Source organism: Ovis aries, chromosome X (genome assembly GCF_016772045.2).
Source record: "Ovis aries strain OAR_USU_Benz2616 breed Rambouillet chromosome X, ARS-UI_Ramb_v3.0, whole genome shotgun sequence".
NCBI lineage: Eukaryota > Metazoa > Chordata > Mammalia > Artiodactyla > Bovidae > Ovis > Ovis aries.
This window is the reverse complement of record NC_056080.1, coordinates 132,793,185-132,811,674: the sequence shown is the minus strand read 5'-3', so window position 1 is coordinate 132,811,674 and position 18,490 is coordinate 132,793,185.

Genomic DNA, 18,490 nt, shown 5'->3' with positions numbered 1-18,490 from the left:
GGGGCAACTAAGCCTGCATGCCCTACAGCAAGTGCTTTGCAACAAGAGAAGCCATAGCAATGAGAAGCCCCCACTCGCCTCAACTAGAGAAAGTTCATATGCAGAAACGAAGATCCAGCACAGCCAAAAATACCGAAATAAATAATTTTTTTAAAAGGTAGGAACAACTTCTGCATACCTCCTACAATACCTAGAACAACCCCTGTTGTGCACCAGAGCCTTATATATCTTGACTGGGAAAAATTTGATGAATTTAAATGCAGCTATTCTAGGGAGTCGGCTTCCCTGGTGGCTCAGACAGTAAGGAATCCACCTGCAATGCAGGAGACCTGGATTCGATACCCGGGTTGGGAAGACCCCCTGGAGGAGGGCATGGCAACCCACTCCAGTATTCTTGCCTGGAGAATCCCCATGGACAGAGGAGCCTGGTGGGCTGCAGTCCATGGGGTCACAGAGTCAGACACAACTGAGTGACTAAGCACAGCACAGCATGTTCTGGGGAGTTGTAACACTTTACGCTTTAGCCATCATTTATATCTTATGGTGGAAGAATTTTTTTACTCTTTTCTGATTATGATTCAGCCTATAAATTAGTGAGTGACTGCAAGGTACATACAAGTTAATTAGGCACTGTAGGAATACACAAATAAATGAGGCATAGATCCTGCTCCCAATGGGCTTGTTGCATAGTGGAGAGTAGGATTTGTTAGAGAGGAGATTTCTTCATACATAAAAAACTGGAAAGAATAAACCAAAATGAAATGTTTGTCTTGATAACTTGTTTTCCAAATGTCCTACATTTAACATGGCAGTAAAATGAGTACTTAGGGAAATCCATTCATGTACTTGAGTAACTGATTTAAAATATATATATATATATATATATATACATATATATGCTATTTTCCTTTCAAATTACATGATATTGGGAATAATACTATTAATTATAAAAATGCATAAAATACTGAATAATAAATAAAATCCTGAATAAAGAAAAAGTTACTCATGATTTCAGTGTGCAGAGATAAATATTCTTAATATTTTGACGGGTCGATATTTTCACTGACATTTTTCTTAAATACCTCTCTGTACAAAATATTTATAAATTAGTTTTTCAAAATTTGATTCTACTATAGAGTCAGCTTCATGCCCTGCTTTGTTTTTTAACTTGTTAGCAGTTTTTCTGTATCATTAGACACATCTTTAAAAAATGATTGCATAGTACTCTAGCATCTTTTGATACTGCAATTCATTTAACAATTCTCCTATTGCTAGATGTTGATGGTTGATGTTTCCATGTTTTTTCCCTGTGCATATCCTTATATATCTTTATCTGAATTCCTGAACTTTTTCTTAGGATAAATTCCTAGAAGATGATAGGTCAAAATTATGAAGTTTTCAAATACATACAAATTTAACTAGAGCTAACATTTACTCATCACTTAGAGGATACCAGGCACTATGCTAAGTGACTTGCAAGTACTGTGAGATTAGTACTATTAATTGTCTCCATTTTGTGAATGAGGAAACTGAGCCAGGAGGGAAACATCTCCTCAAGTCTAGAGCAGGGCTTCCACCTGTTAGGGTACTCAGGCCTGTATTGTTCCTCAGTTTGTTGCTGCTGCTTCTTTGATTGGGCATTCCAGGTGGGGCTAGTGGTAAAGAACCTCCCTGCCTACTTATACAGGAGATCTGGATTCGATCCCTGATCAGGAAGATGCCCTGGAGAAGGGAATGGCTACCCACTCCAGTATTCTTGCCTGGGAAATTCCATGAACAGAGGAGCCTGACAGGCTATAGTCCATGAGTTCACAAAGAGTCGGACATGACTGAAGCTACTTGGTGTGCACACTCCTTTAATTCATTTAGAAGATATGAATATTTAAAAGACTTTTGGCACATATTAATAAAGTGCTTTCCAGAAAATATTGTACCCTCTGATCAGCAACATAGAAATATATACTCATCACCACATCAGATCTGCACCAAGAGTATCAATGTGGTTTTCATCTTCACCAATTCATTGTGTAGAATTTTGTATTTCATGGATTATTAGTGTCTTAGAACATTTTCATATATTTATTAGTTGTATGCATGTCTTCAGTTTATGTCCTCTTCCATTTCTATTTTGCGTGTTAGTGGGTTTTGATCAATTTGTAAGAGCTCTTCTTTGTCAATAAATCTGGTAGAGTCAAATCTAGGAATCTTTTTGTGATTTTATTCATTGATTTTTGCTTAGAAAATTCATCTCAATCTCAAGATTAAACATTTGTCTAAATTTTCTTAAAGCAGTTCTAGTTCTTCATCTTTTTTTACATTTAATATTATTGATGAAATCTGTGCTCATTGATCTGTGATGCTTCGTTTTTTTTTGAATTGGAAGAAAATTGCTTTACAATGTGATGTTGGCTTCTGCCGTATAACAATGCAAATCAGCCATCAGTTATTGTATATCATCAGGTTCTTGTTTTCTTTTAGGTCAGTCTCAAGGCTTTCTGTTCAATCCTACTGATTTTGTTTGCTGATTCTTGTGACAGTATGTGCATGCATGCGTGCTAAGTCATTTCAGTTGTGTTCGACTCTTTGTGACCCCCATGGACTGTAGCCTGCCAGGCTCCTCTGTCCGTGGGATTCTCCAGGCAAGAATACTAGAGTGCATTGCCAGGCCCTCCTCCAGGGCATCTTGCTGACCCTGAGATCAAACCGTTGTCTCCTGCATTGGCAGGCAGGTTCTTTACCACTAGGACCACCTGGGAAGCCCTCTTGTGACAGTACTCTATTTTAAATATTATAACTTATGTATATATTTTAATATCTTATAAGCTAAGTCTCTCATCACTATTATTCTTTTTCTAAAATCTCTTTGCCATTCTCCCCTCTTTATTGTTTTATGTAAACTTTAGAATCACTTTATCAAGGTAAAATAACTTTGAATTTTGACTGGATTGAATTAAACATGTAATTAATTTTAAACCTTGATATCTTACAAAATTTAGCTTTCCCATCCAGAAATATGGTATTGATTTCCATTTATTCAAATCCTAGTTGCTGAGAGATGTACAAACATCCTTGTTTTCTTTGTGTAGGGCCTATACTTTTTAAAAAGTTATTTCTAGGGATTTTATACTTTTCTTGTCATCATGAATGGATTTTTTTCTTCATTATACTTCTAACTAGTTGTTGCTGACTTACAGGAAAACTATTGATTAGTACTCAGCCACTCTGCTGAACTCTTCTGAACTCTTGTTAAATCTGTGGGTTTCAACTGATTCCCTTGGGTGTTCTCTGGATAGACAACCAGATCAGCTGCAAATAATGAGATTTTTGTCTCCCTTCCAATACTTACGCCTTGTTTCTTTTTCACATCTTACTGCTTTAGCTACCAGCTAAAGCTTCTTACATTTGCCTGGCCTGGGGCAAGAGTACAAATGGAGGCCCACTTACTGTATATCAAGGAACCATGGATTGGAACACAAAAAGAAGCATGAAAGCCAATGCTTGTTATTACTGGGAAACAATCATCATTATGAAAGAATCTATTGCTATTGAGAGAGGAAGGACTTGACAAGTTAATTCGTCTTTTCTCTTACTAAGCACTTCTGCTACTCAAACTTTCCCTATACACCAAACAGTGTCTGACATCAGTGGCAGCATAACTCACATCATGGCATTTGGATGCATTTGCCTTTTATTTCAAGTTAGTAAAGAGCTATCATTTATTGAGGACTCGGCATGTGTCAAATGCCATTCTAAGTGCTTTACACATGTAATCTAATTCATTCTTATGGCAACCCTAAAAAGTAGCAACTATCATTGTTAGGCTTTGACTGATTATGTAATTTGCTCAAAGTCACGTGCCTGTATGGCCCTGAGCCAGCATTTGAAACCTAGGTAGGTGTGAAACCAAAAGTTCATTTTGTTAACAACTACTGTTTTGCTAACTTCTGTTTTATCATTTGTCATGATGTTGGCTGTTGGTTTGAGATGGATATTCTTTATCTTTATTTGGCTCTGGATGTGAAATAAAATACTACATTTTTCATCTTGAACTTAAAACTGAGCTGAGATCTTATACCTTGTTCCTTCAAAGAGGTGGACGTCTTTGTTGTTTCCTAGGGCCTGAGAAATTATTTTCTTGATCCATCTCATTCCTTACATCCTAGCACTTAAATATTGGTGGGGTTTTGCTCCAACTGTAGAGGTCTCTGAATGGTGACTGCCCAAGGCATTGCAAACTCACAAGCTCGCAGACAGTGAAGAGTTAACATAAATGTGTTAATTGGTGAGACATTAGGCAGCAGATACTAAGCTTTTATATTGTGACTCCTGAATGCTCTGGAAATTCGGGGATGACTGCTAATGAGGGCACCAATTATAGCACAGATCACTCACATTCTTTTGGTGGTTCTCAAAGAGTAGTTGGAGAACCTCAAGTGGTCCATTATTTCCTTGAGATATTTTGTGGGCTGATCGCTTAGAAAATGAAAGTGAAAGTGAAGTCACTCAGTCGTGTCTGACTCTTTGCGACCTCGTGGACTGTAGCCCACCAGGCTCCTCCATCCATGGGATTTTCCAGGCAAGAATACTGGAGTGGGTTGCCATTTCCTTCTCCAGGGGATCTTCCCGATCCAGGGATCAAACCCAGGTCTCCTGCATTGCAGGCAGACACTTTAACCTCTGAGCCACATTATTTTGTTTCTGGTTTGCTTTCACTTGTGTCTTATCCAAAGAAGTGTCATTCCCCCTATCTGTTATGGGAGAGGTTTGCTGTGATGTACAGTAGATGTCCTGCTGAGTCATTTGCCTTGTGATGGCACCCCACTCCAGTACTCTTGCCTGGAAAATCCCATGGGTGGAGGAGCCTGGTAGTCTGCAGTCCTTGGGGTTGTGAAGAGTTGGACACGACTGAGTGACTTGCCTTTCACTTTTCACTTTCATACATTGGAGAAGGAAATGGCAACCCACACCAATGTTCTTGCCTGGAGAATCCCAGGGTAATCCTGGTGTGGGCTGCTGTCTATGGGGTCACACAGAGTTGGACATGACTGAAGCGACTTAGCAGCAGCAGCAGCGGTCCTGATTGAAAGACTAAGCGTCACAGCAGCATGTGGGTAACACTCACACCTCCCATAGGGTCACAGCATGATGACTTGCTCCGTAGACTGAAGTGGGATGCCTTAATTTTATCACTGGCTCCCAGCCTGGCATCCTGCAGTCCATGGGGTTGCAAAGAGTGGGACACGACTTAGTGACCGAACAACAACCATCTTGACAGCAATCATTCTGTGTTAGGCACTGTATCATTACAGTGCATTACATATGCCAGCCCATTCAATCCTCCAAATAGTCCTATGGATCAAGCCCAGTGGATTCAGTCATTACGCCAGTTTTTACAGATGGGGGAAATTGAGGCTCAGAGAGTTTAGGTCATTTGCCCAAGATCATTTTTTCCTAAGTGGCACAGTTAGAAATGGAGTCTGAGACACAGCAGAGCCTATATTTTTGGATTATTATTGATCCTTAACCTTGACTAGCATTAAAATCACCAGGAAATGGGTTTTTAATGCATATTAGTAGGGCTCAGAGGCCCTGATATTCCATCTCTCCCTGAATATTCACTGGAGGGACTGATGCTGGAGCTGAAGCTCCAATACTTTGGCCACATGATGCGAAGAGCCAGCTCATTAGAAAAGACCCTGATGCTGATTGAGGGCAAGAGGAGAAGGGGATGAGAGAGGACGAGATGGTTGGATGGCATCACCGACTCAATGGACATGAGTTTGAGCAGGCTCCAGGAGATGGTGAAGGATAGGAAAGCCTGGTGTGCTGCAGTCCATGGGGTTGCAAAGAGTAGGACATGACTGAGCAACTGAAGAACAACCACAGAGGCTTCCCAGGTGGTGCTACTGGTAAAGAATCGGCCTGCCAATTTGGGAGACATAAGAGACGTGGGTTTGATCCCTGGGTTGGGAAGATCCCTTGGAGAAGAGAGTGGCACTCCATGCAGGTATTCTTGCCTGAAGAGTCCTCTGGCAGAGGAACCTGGCAGGCTACAGTCCATGGAGCTGCAAAGAGTTGGACACTACTGAGCCCCTGAGCACCAGCAGCAGTGGGACCCATCGACAGAGATTGATTTAATTTGTCTGAGGTGGGATCTGCAGCAGTTGTATTTTACAAAGCTGTTCAAGTGCTTCCAATATGCATCTACACTAATGAACGCTGTCTTAAAACTCAGCGGCCTCAGCTGGGTCTCAGGAAAATACGAGGCACGTGGTGGAAAAAGTGAAAAGAGAAATCAGGTCATGGTGGGGTGAGTTTATGTTCAATGTGCGCCTCTGTTTGTCTACTGTAGGCAACAGACATTCTTTATAAGGTAGGTGTGAACAGCCAGCTCTGAGGAGAGCTTTCACAGTAATGGCTCTTTCCTCAGCTTCACAAGTGGTGCTAATCAAGCCCCTCCACAGCCTTGAACTGAATGTGTGAGTTATATCAAAATCCCAACTGACAGATAGCTCTACTGGGCCAATACTGAACTTCCTGTCTAACTCTTCAGGTTACTTCCAAAGGAGAACCAAGATCACAAGGTACATGCATCAGGCTTCCATAATTGTCAGGACTAAGAAACTGAGCCTAACTCAGGATATGTCTAGCTGTTTCCAAAAATATTATATTCTGTGAGGGCAGCCAGTGCACTGTTTTCTCAGCCTGGGTGGTGTCTCTAGCCAGTTGTCTGGTCTTCTTGGAGAGGCAACTGAAACCTGAAGATCAGAACATCCCCAGGATCCCTGAGCACTGAGCCAAGAGGCAAACACAAACCACCTACAGCTCTGTTCAGCTGTAGGCTCTTCTGTTCTCCACCAGAGGCAGTAGAGTGCAGAGTGCAGTTCCTCTGCTCCAGCAACGCCAGCACCACGTGGGGATGTCTTACAAATGCACGTTCTCAGGCCCTGCCCCCAGACCTACTGACTCAGAGTCTCTGGAAGATGGAACCCAGCAATCTGTGTTTTGAGGAGCCCTCTAGGGCATTTTGATGCATGCTAAAATTTGAGAACCACTGGCCAAAAGTTAAAAGATTAAAAGTGGAGATGTGGCATCAGACTGTTGAATTCAAGTTCTGGTTCCATCACTTACAGTGTGACCTTGGGCAGGTTACTGACGCTTCTCTAAGCCTCAGTCATCACATCTGTAAATAGAGCTGCTAATTTTCTTCTCCGTAAAATAAGTACTTACACAGAATGATGTGTATAGAACACAGAGCACAGTATGACGCACAAAGTAAGGATTCAATAAATGTTGGATACTTTGGCTCAGTGAGTAAAGAATACGCCGGCAATTCAGGAGACACAGGAGACTTGGGTTTGATCCCTGTGTCAGGAAGATTCCCTTGGAGGAGGAAATGGCAACCTGCTCTAGTATTCTTGCCTGAAAAATCCCAAGGACAGGGGAGCCCAGGTAGGCTACCGTTCAGAGAGTTGCAAAGAGTTGGACACAACTTAGTGACTAAACACACACACACACACACACACACACACACACACACACATTCATTATTATATGGGCTGTTCTGGATGCAGCAAGTCCTTTGCATAGGAACCTTCACATTGAGAACTTTTAAAGATGCAAACATTAAGTTCGCATGTCCAAATCCACAAGTGAGTTCACATGTCTGGCGTACATTGTCATATGCGTGCATCCTTTAGTAAGTGGCTGTGCTTTTGTGCACTTTGTTGTACAGTAATGTCTAGAGTACAGTAGTACAATATCTCCAATTCAAGCTCAAGATGTCTAGAAGCAAGCATAAAAACAGTGGTGATGTAGCTGGTACTACTGTACTTTCCAAGGTATTGTACTGTAAGATTAAAATGTCTTATTTTTTGTGTTTGTTTTATGTATTATTTGTGTGAAAAGTATTATAAACCTATTACAGTATAGTACTATATAGCCGATCATGTTAGTTGGATACCTAGGCTAAATTTGTTGGACTTACAGACTGGACTTACGAAAGCGCTTTCAGAATGAAACTCATTTGTATGTAGGGGACTTACTGTAATCACCTTTCATTTCCAATATGACTGGGTTCCGTTGGAAAAGATCCTGAATATAAGATCATAAACCTAGTAGTGTATTTTAACTCAGTGAAGTGAGTGAAAGTTGCTCAGTCGCGTCCAACTCTTTGTGAACCCATGGACTATACAGTCCATGGAATTCTCCAGGCCAGAATACTGGAGTGAGTAGCCTTTCCCTTCTCTAGGAGATCTTCCCAACCCAGGAATCAAACCCAGGTCTTCCCCATTACAAGGATTCTTTACCAGCTGAGCCACAAGGGAAGCCCAAACAACTCAGTGGGGATGGGGCAAAAAGTATTTCATCTACCAGTTTCTTCAGCGATTCATGGAACATAAAAGTGGGGACACGACTCGGAAGCAATCTAGTTTTGCCACTCCATTCAACCTAATAATGGCTCTTAAAAGAAATCCAAGCACAGAGCATCAAGAAAGAAAGTAGAGATAAGTGTTATTGAGGGTTTACTGAGGATGGCAATTTGGAAAGGATTGAAATTTTAGCCTCTAGGTAGTTGTAGAATTTGTGCCCTTGGTGCTGAGTCCCAGGCATGAAGCCAAGGCTCATGTACTGACAGCATTCCAATCTAGAGCAGGACATGAAATAGGTGTCCCCGTGTTATTTCTCTACACCTAGCTCTAAGGAATGAGCTGTCAATGCTGGAATGCTATTGACATTGAATTGCAAATTTCAATGCTATATAAAAGCAAAGGGTTGTGAAGTAGTAAATATCTGTGTTACCCTAGAAACCAGAACATAAAAGTAGCTAGGTAGTTTGGTGACAGTTTCCAAGGTAATTCCTCCCACCTCCAACATAAGAGCTTTCCTATTATGTTAACTCTTTTTTTTTCTACATGCCCACTGGACCTTCACATGATGTTCCACTATCATCTCCTTCTCCCAAAAGCTTCCCTTTCTGACTTCCCTATTTTTGTAAGTGTCATTTTCCTAAGTACTATCATCCAAAATGCTTGATGTTTATCAGGTAATTGAAGGGCCCCCAAGGTAATGTGTCTCTCCAAACCTAAGAGGTAGAGTTTAGAAAAAATTAGACACATATATAGAAAGTGATAGACTCTTCAATTGAAAAATTTTTAAAAGCTCACAGTGGATGAAACTAGCCATCTGTGACTCTTCCTTGAAGCAACTTCTTGTGAATATAATTTGCAGATATACTGCCAATGAGATTAAGATGCTTCCCAATATCTCACTTGGGAGCTACCAACCTAGAATGTAATTCATGTAAGATGAGCTGTTACCTTGGCAACTGTGACATGTAATGAGGCTAGAAGGCAATTAATAATGTAATGACAGAAGATTCTGGTAACTAGTTAGAGATGGTGGGAAAAGACCATTGGAAAGTCCGTGTTTATCCATCTTTGATCAAGTAACAGAAACACTGATCTGATAAATGTGTTACATATAGCCCAGTCAAAGAGCTCTGTCAAAACCATTTAGCTCCATATATTCGAACTACAAATGATTGTTAGTTTGGTTTCTCAGATACATTCATGGCTGGTAGGTATAACCTTATATAGGAGATAAGAATGTTTCAGTCTCTAGAAACTATATTCCTCACTAGCACTATGTCTCCTATAAATCTGCTTAGTGTAAGTTAGTCCCTCAGAGGCTAAACCACTTCCCTAGCAACTGATGAAATCTAGTTCTCAATTTCACATACTATGGAATTTTCACTAAGATTTATCAATTCACTTTTTCTCTGATATTTTAGGTGTTTTCTCCCCTAATTATCAATGTAATGACTGTTCATTGTAGAAAACATTGGAAAGTACAGAAAAGGAAAAATGGAAGAAAAATTTTGTAAATTGTCACCCCAAGTTCACTCTTTAGAAGCAACCATTGTCTTCCAATGCACTTTTGTCTTTACAAATGTAAAATTATACTGAGTGCACAACTCTTTATCCTGCCCTTTTCACTTAAGATTGCCTTCTACACACACTTTCATGTCATTATAGACTTTTCAAAAACACAATTTTAAGTACATTTTTTATTGACATATAACATGCATACAGAAAAGCACACATATCAAGAGTATAACAATGAATTTTCACAAAGTGAATACATCTTTATAACCAGCACACAGATGAAGAAATAAAATACTATCTGTACCTCAGCAGCCTCTTCATGCCCCCTGACAGCTACTGCCTGTACCCTAAAGGGCATCCTGATTTCTAACACCATGCCACAAGCATAATTTTTAGTGTCTCTGTAATTGTCTATGGGTATCTTCTCACGGCCACCCCTCCTGACCTTGAACGTGGAAAGTAATGCTCAAACTTCTCCAAGCCAGGCTTCAGCAATACGTGAACCGTGAAATTCCAGATGTTCAAGCTGGTTTTAGAAAAGGAGAGGAACCAGAGATCAAATTGCCAACATCCGCTGGATCATCAAAAAAGCAAGAGAGTTCCGGAAAAACATCTATTTCTGCTTTATTGACTATGCCAAAACCTTTGACTGTATGGATCACAATAAACTGTGGAAAATTCTGAAAGAGATGGGAGTACCAGACCACCTGACCTGCCTCTTGAGAAACCTGTATGCAGGTCAGGGAGCAACAGTTAGGACTGGACATGGAACAACAGACTGGTTCCAAATAGGAAAAGGAGTACGTCAAGGCTGTATATTGTCACCCTGCTTATTTAGCTTATATGCAGAGTACATCATGAGAAACACTGGGCTGGAGGAAGCACAAGCTGGAATCAAGATTGCTGGGAGAAATATCAATAACCTCAGATATGCAGATGACACCACCCTTATGACAGAAAATGAAGAGGAACTAAAAAGCCTCTTGATGAAAGTGAAAGAGGAGAGTGAAAAATTTGGCTTTAAGCTCAACATTCAGAAAACGAAGATCATAGCATCTGGTCCCATCACTTCATGGGAAATAGACGGGGAAACAGTGGAAATGGTGTCAGACTTTATTTTTGGGGGCTCCCAAATCATTGCAGATGGTGACTGCAGCCATGAAATTAAAAGACGCTTACTCCTTGGAAGAAAAGTTATGACCAACCTAGACAGCATATTCAAAAGCAGAAACATTACTTTGCCGACTAAGGTCCATCTAGTCAAGGCTATGGTTTTTCCTGTGGTCATGTATGGATGTGAGAGTTGGACTGTGAAGAAGGCTGAGCGCCAAAGAATTGATGCTTTTGAACTGTGGTGTTGGAGAAGACTCTTGAGAGTCCCTTGGACTGCAAGGAGATCCAACCAGTCCATTCTAAAGGAGATCAGCCCTGGGTGTTCATTGGAAGGACTGATGCTAAAGCTGAAACTCTAGTACTTTGGCCACCTCAATGCGAAGAGTTGACTCATTGGAAAAGACTCTGATGCTTGGAGGGACTGGGGGCAGGAGGAGAAGGGGACGACGGAGGATGAGATGTCTGGATGGCATCACTGACTCGATGGATGTGAGTTTGAGTGAACTCCGGGAGTTGGTGGTGGACAGGGAGGCCTGGTGTGCTGCGATTCATGAGGTCGCAAAGAGTCGGACATGACTGAGCAACTGAACTAAACTGAACTAAATCATCTGTGGACAGACCATATTTTATGTAAACATTCCCTATTCTTCTAATGTTGGACCTTGAAGATGGTTTTTCATTTTTAACTTTGAGACCCTCTGGTCATATATCTTTGTTCACATCTCTACTTCCTAAAAATAGATGCCTAGAGGTGGAATTTCTGGGGCAAATAGTATGAAAAATTTAAAAGCTCTGCATTCTAATTGCTTTCCAGGAAATTTGTATCAATTTACAATTCCACCAGCAATGTGCGAGAGCATCTGCCTCACTGTCCATGGACTACTTTCAGTAACATCGGTTCTTTTCTTTCCATTAATTTTATAGATAAAATAATATTATGTACATGCTGTAGTGGGCATGCTCTGTCATTATTAGAGAGGTAGAACAAAGCAATTTTTGACCACTTATGTTTCTTTTCCTGTGAATTATCTCTTCGTGCTTTTGCCAAAGTCTCTGTTGGGGTCATTGGGTTTTTCTTATAAGTTTATATAGCTCTTTATGCAATAAAATAATGCTCTTTTGCCATAGTCATATATATTTTTCTGTTTATGACTGAATTTTTTAATTAAATTTTTGTCATATATAAGTTTTTCAGGTTTGTCTTGTAAAATCTACCTACACGGTGGTTTTTCGCACTGCTAAAGTTTTCCTATGTCCAAATTTCAGAGGTATAATCATCTATATTTTAGGGCTTTTATGATTTGATTTTCTTTTGACCTTCAGTTAATCCATCTGGCATTTTGAGTTGTTGCCTGGTAGTGGGCTCAAATTTTCATGGGTATCACTGGAGTGCTTATTAAAAGCCCAATATGCCTGGATGGCATCACGGACTCGACGGACATGAGTCTGAGTGAACTCCGGGAGATGGTGATGAACAGGGAGGCCTGGCATGCTGCGATTCATGGGGTCGCAAAGAGTCGGACACGACTGAGCGACTGAACTAAAGTGTGGAGTAGGGCTCAGAAACTTACGTTTATTATAATCATCCCCTGGTTAAGATGCTCATGGGCTTCTGTGCACATGTTAAAACACTCTTACAGAATACAGTGTAGCCTGCCTTAGTACAAAGACTCAGCACCTCCCATCTTGATGACACAGCTCCTAGAATTCCCTTCCAGGAACATCTCATGAAAAACTCTTCACTGGTTGCCTGTTGTTAAGGGAACTAGATCAAACCCTGCATCCCAGCACTCCAACTCCAGGCCCTTCTTTTTTATTCTATTTAATAAAAATATTTAATCTGCCAAAATGTATAAAAATACAGTAGGAGGAATTCCCTGACAGTCCAGTGGAACTAAGATCCAGCAAGATGCATGGAAAAAAGGCACCGCAATCTTTTCCAACCGGGCCTGCCTCCTCCTGGGCCTTGGACCTTGGACACATATGGACACATATTGCTCATTCCTGTTTTCATGTTACAGCCCCTACCTCCTCTAAAGTGATTAAAATTCTATGCATTCAGTTCAGTTTTCATTCTCTTCCTTCCTGGACTACCAAGAAGATCTGCTGCTTTCCTAGAATTACCCAAACCCACGGTTGTGTATTCTGACTTTGTGCATCTTGTCTTTCCATCAGGTCACACACTCTCAAGGGCGCGGTCTGTGTCTATCCCTCATGGCCTCTAACACAGGCCAAGAGGCCAGGAAAGCACACCGAAAGAACATGCTTAATGGAACCAAACCAGACCTCACTGCCAAGTGATTTTAATACATGTTATTTCTGAGAGCTAATGCCGTAGCCTCAGAAATTCTTTCCTTGTCCAAAATGAGAATATTTGACAGTTTTCTAGAGACTTTACTTTGTAGTGATTTGGTTTGCTGATAACAAAGTTAAGCAAAGGTTTTTTTTTGGTTTCAGCTCTTATCTAATTTAACAATATTGCTTATCATCTATGACATGTTCATTTATTGACTTGCCAGTTGAAGAGTCTAACCTTTTCCATAATATGGGATATTTCTTTCCCCTCTTACATATGTAATGATTTCACAAGTAGAGTAGACCATGGTTTATCAGATTAAACATATATAAAAGTGTTAATGGCTAAATAATTACATTATAGCTTCCTTAATCTCTTTTCTCTCTACACCCCTCAGGGTTTTCCTTTCTCAAATAGCAGACCTGCTTTAAATGAGTTTGCTTGGATACTCAGAGCAGGTGGGGGTGGGGGTCACCAAAGATGCACTTTTCCTTTCAGTAGAGGAGGTGGGATTCAATTCAATTCATCAAATATTTATTGAGCTCCTATTGGGCATCTGGCTCTGGGATAGGCACAACAAGGGATGCCAAGATGAGCAATGATAAAGGACCAGAGGGCATCAGAAGGAGAAGAAATGGGAAGAAGAGGTGAGGAAAAGAGCAGGGCTGACTTTCTGAATAAGAGAGAACTAAAAGGAGAGAGAGAAGAGACCCGAAAGTGCAGTCTCTGGCTTGGTCTCACTCCCTAGCTCAGCATAGAATTAGAAACCTGAAGCAGCAGTTTGAGCTCCCATTTTGCTCAAGAGCCATTAGAACAGTTAGGAAGGACACAATTTGAGTCAAGCACTTACCTGCTCAAGTGTTTAGAAATGGAAGGCGAAAGTCTCTCTTTTTTCTTTTTTAGTGGATAAAAATTATTTTTTCATTGGGGTATAGTTAATTTATAATACTCTTAGTTTCAGGTGTACAACATAGAGACTCAAATTTTTTATATGTTAAGAAATATAAAATTCCCTACTGTCCAATACATCCTTATAGCTTATTTATTTTACACATCATATAAAGATCTCTTTTTTAAAAAGGTATATATTCACATGTGTGCATGTGTCTGTATACACACACAGTATATACAAATATTTTTGAATGATAATAGCTAATATTTATTGTGTGCTTATTCTGTTTTTAGCATTTTGCATGTATTAACTTTGTTAATCTTTCTCACAACCCAGTGAGATAGGTGCAATTATTATGGACATTTTTTTTTTCAGATGAGAAAACTGAGGCACTCAGCAATTATGTAATTGGCTCAAATTCACACAGCTTATAAGTGGCAGATCTGTGCTTTGAATCTTGGTCTGGTGGACAGTGGGCTTCCCTGGTGGCTCAGCCTGTAAAGAATCCACCTGCAATGCAGGAGACTTGGGTTCCATCCCAGGGTTGGGAACATCCCCTGGAGAAGGAAATGGGCTACCCAGTCCAGTATTCTTGCCTGGAGAATTCCATGGACAGAGGAGCCTGGTGGGCTACAGTCTATGGGGTCGCAGAGTTGGACGCGACTAAGTGCGCAAGCCCTAGCAGACAATGTTGGCTGTTATACAGTGGAAGTGAGAAATAGATTTAAGGGACTAGATCTGATAGATAAAGTGCCTGATGAACTATGGAATGAGGTTCCTGACATTGTACAGGAGACAGGGATCAAGACCATCCCCATGGAAAAGAAATGCAAAAAAAAAAAAGCAAAATGGCTGTCTGGGGAGGACTTACAAATAGCTGTGAAAAGGAGAGAGGCAAAAAGCAAAGGAGAAAAGGAAAGATATAAGCATCTGAATGCAGAGTTCCAAAGAATAGCAAGGAGAGATAAGAAAGCCTTCTTTAACGATCAATGCAAAGAAATAGAGGAAAAGAACAGAATGGGAAAGACTAGAGATCTCTTCAAGAAAATTAGAGATACCAAGGGAACATTTCATGCAAAGATGGGCTCAATAAAGGACAGAAATGGTATGGACCTAACAGAAGCAGAAGATATTAAGAAGAAGTGGCAAGAATACACAGAAGAACTGTACAAAAAAGATCTTCATGACCCAGATAATCACGATAGTGTGATCACTCATCTAGAGCCAGACATCCTGGAATGTGAAGTCAAGTGGGCCTTAGAAAGCATCACTACGAACAAAGCTAGTGGAGGTGATGGAATTCCAGTTGAGCTATTTCAAATCCTGAAAGATGATGCTGTGAAAATGCTGCACTCAATACGGCAGCAAATTTGGAAAACTCAGCAGTGGCCACAGGACTGGAAAAGGTCAGTTTTCATTCCAATCCCAAAGAAAGGCAATGCCAAAGAATGCTCAAACTACCACACGATTGCACTCATCTCACACGCTAGTAAAGTAGTGCTCAAAATTGTCCAAGCCAGGCTTCAGCAATATGTGAACTGTGAACTACCAGATGTTCAAGCTGGATTTAGAAGAGGCAGAGGAACCAGAGATCAAATTGCCAACATCCACTGGATCATGGAAAAAGCAAGAGAATTTCAGAAAAACATCTATTTCTGCTTTATTGACTATGCCAAAGCCTTTGACTGTGTGGATCACAATAAACTGTGGAAAATTCTGAGAGAGATGGAATACCAGACCACCTGACCTGCCTCTTGAGCAATCTGTATGCAGGTCAGGAAGCAACAGTTAGAACTGGACATGGAACAACAGACTGGTTCCAAATAGGAAAAGGAGTACACCAAGGCTGTATATTGTCACCCTGCTTATTTAACTTATATGCAGAGTACATCATGAGAAACGCTGGGCTGGAAGAAACACAAGCTGGAATGAAGATTGCCAGGAGAAATATCAATAACCTCAGATATGCAGATGACACCACCCTTATGACAGAAAATGAAGAGGAGCTAAAAAGCCTCTTGATGAAAGTGAAAGAGGAGAGTGAAAAAGTTGGCTTAAAACTCAACATTCAGAAAACGAAGATCCCATCACTTCATGGGAAATAGATGGGGAAACAGTGGAAACAGTGTCAGACTTTATTGTTTTGGGCTCCAAAATCACTGCAGATGGTGACTGCAGCCATGAAATTAAAAGACGCTTACTCCTTGGAAGAAAAGTTATGACCAACCTAGACAGCATATTCAAAAGCAGAGACATTACTTTGCCGACTAAGGTCTGTCTAGTCAAGGCTATTGTTTTTCCTGTGGTCATGTATAGATGTGAGAGTTGGACTGTGAAGAAGGCTGAGCAATGAAGAATTGATGCTTTTGAACTGTGGTGTTGGAGAAGACTCTTGAGAGTCCCTTGGACTGCAAGGAGATCCAACCAGTCCATTCTGAAGGAGATCAACCCTGGGATTTCTTTTGAAGGAATGATGCTAAAGCTGGAACTCCAGTACTTTGGCCACCTCATGCAAAGAGTTGACTCATTGGAAAAGACTCTGATACTGGGAGGGATTGGGGGCAGGAGGAGAAGGGGACGACGGAGGATGAGATGGCTGGATGGCATCACGGACTCGATGGACATGAGTCTGAGTGAACTTCGGGAGTTGGTGATGGACAGGGAGGCCTGGCGTGCTGCAGTTCATGGGGTGGCAAAGAGTTGACACGACTGAGCGACTGAACTGAACTGAAGTGAGTTACTGGTCCATGTTTAATTTTAACTGCTGTACTCACTAGGGTAATACATTGCCTCACACATAATAGGCATATTTTGCTTTGAATAAATAAATAACTGAAATGCTGATTATAAAGTGCTTTCATTTAAGCCCAATTACTATTAAGCATGCAAATCAAGTGTCATAAAATGAGATTCGCTTTGTTGTAAATTTTATTCTGTTAAAGTAACTTTTTTACAGCACACACGTGTGCATCCTTCAACACTGATTTGAGGAAACCACCCGACTCTACATCTCCCAATCTTCCATTCCATTAAGGATCTGATGCCTGTAATTCTACCACTAGAAAACTGTTCTTTCAGTTGAAAGAGTTAAAGGGCAAGCAGCCGGGACAGGTTTAGGGCTGTTTACACCACAGCGGGATTTCTAAGTGATTTTGGAGGTTTATCCAGGTCCACCAATGGGAGGGTGAGGAGAGCAGGCAGTGGGCAGGGTCGCGCAGAGGGGTGGGGTGGGGGGAACTTGGGCGCGGAGGCGCCAGGCTGTAGGGCCAGTAGTGCTTTGGCGGAAAGTCTGCAGAAGACGTGCCCCGGACGAAGTCTTGGGACTGGATCCCGAGACAGGCTGCCTGGGGCCGGGCCGCTAGTTCCCGGCAGAAACCCCCGCGTCCTGCCGCGCCTGCTCTCGGGAACTCGCGGCGCCATGCGCACCAGGAAGTGACTCTCCCCAGCGGCTGCGATCCGGGACCTTAGCTTAGTCTTTTCGTTGACAGCCTCCGGGTTGTATTGGTTACAGAAGGTAAGAGGGGTGCGTGAAGTGTCCGAAAACCCGACTTGAATATTCCCTACAGTGCAGAAAACTGCTTACTGCGCCAAACTGCCCGCCGGGCGGGGAGTAGGGAAGGTAGGCGCGGCGGGAGGGGACGACCCCACGCTGGCTGCACTTGGGCGCGTCCTGCCCTGCGTCCGTCTGTCTGTGCTCAGACCTCCGGGTTCCCGGCTCCCCTGGCCCTGCAGCCCGCCAAAGTTAAGTAGTTGCCTTTCCTAGTGTCTCTTCTTTTTAGGCTTCTTATGGACTCGGTGTGCAGAACTTGCCCAAAGAGGAAAGGGATGGAGGGGCTGGTGAATGGGGGTCTGGTGGGGAAGGAAGGACCTGACTGCACGAAGGCTGCAGTCATGAGGGCTGCAGCCACAGATGCGGCAGTAAACCCGTCTGTCCATCTGGTTTAGCCAGGAAGCATATCTGGGGCCAGGTCACCTGAAAGGTGAATGGAGAATGTAAGCAGAATCTTTTTCTGCAGGTGAACATTTGCTCCAAGGAGATCCATGGCTCTGTGAGGATCAGACTTACCGCATAGTCTCTGCTTTGAACCTCTCTGAGCATTTCAGGCTAGTTAGCTCTTCAGCCCTGGAGACTTAGTTTACCTCCATGTCTGGCGGCTTTGGACCCTGGGTGCCATTTCTGATAAATTCCTGAGGCAAAAATAGATTGTCACAGTCTTTTTTTTTTTTTGAACCCAAGCATTTACTTAAAACAGGAAACATTATAAAAAATTACTGAGTATGATGAGAGGTTCTTTACCAGGA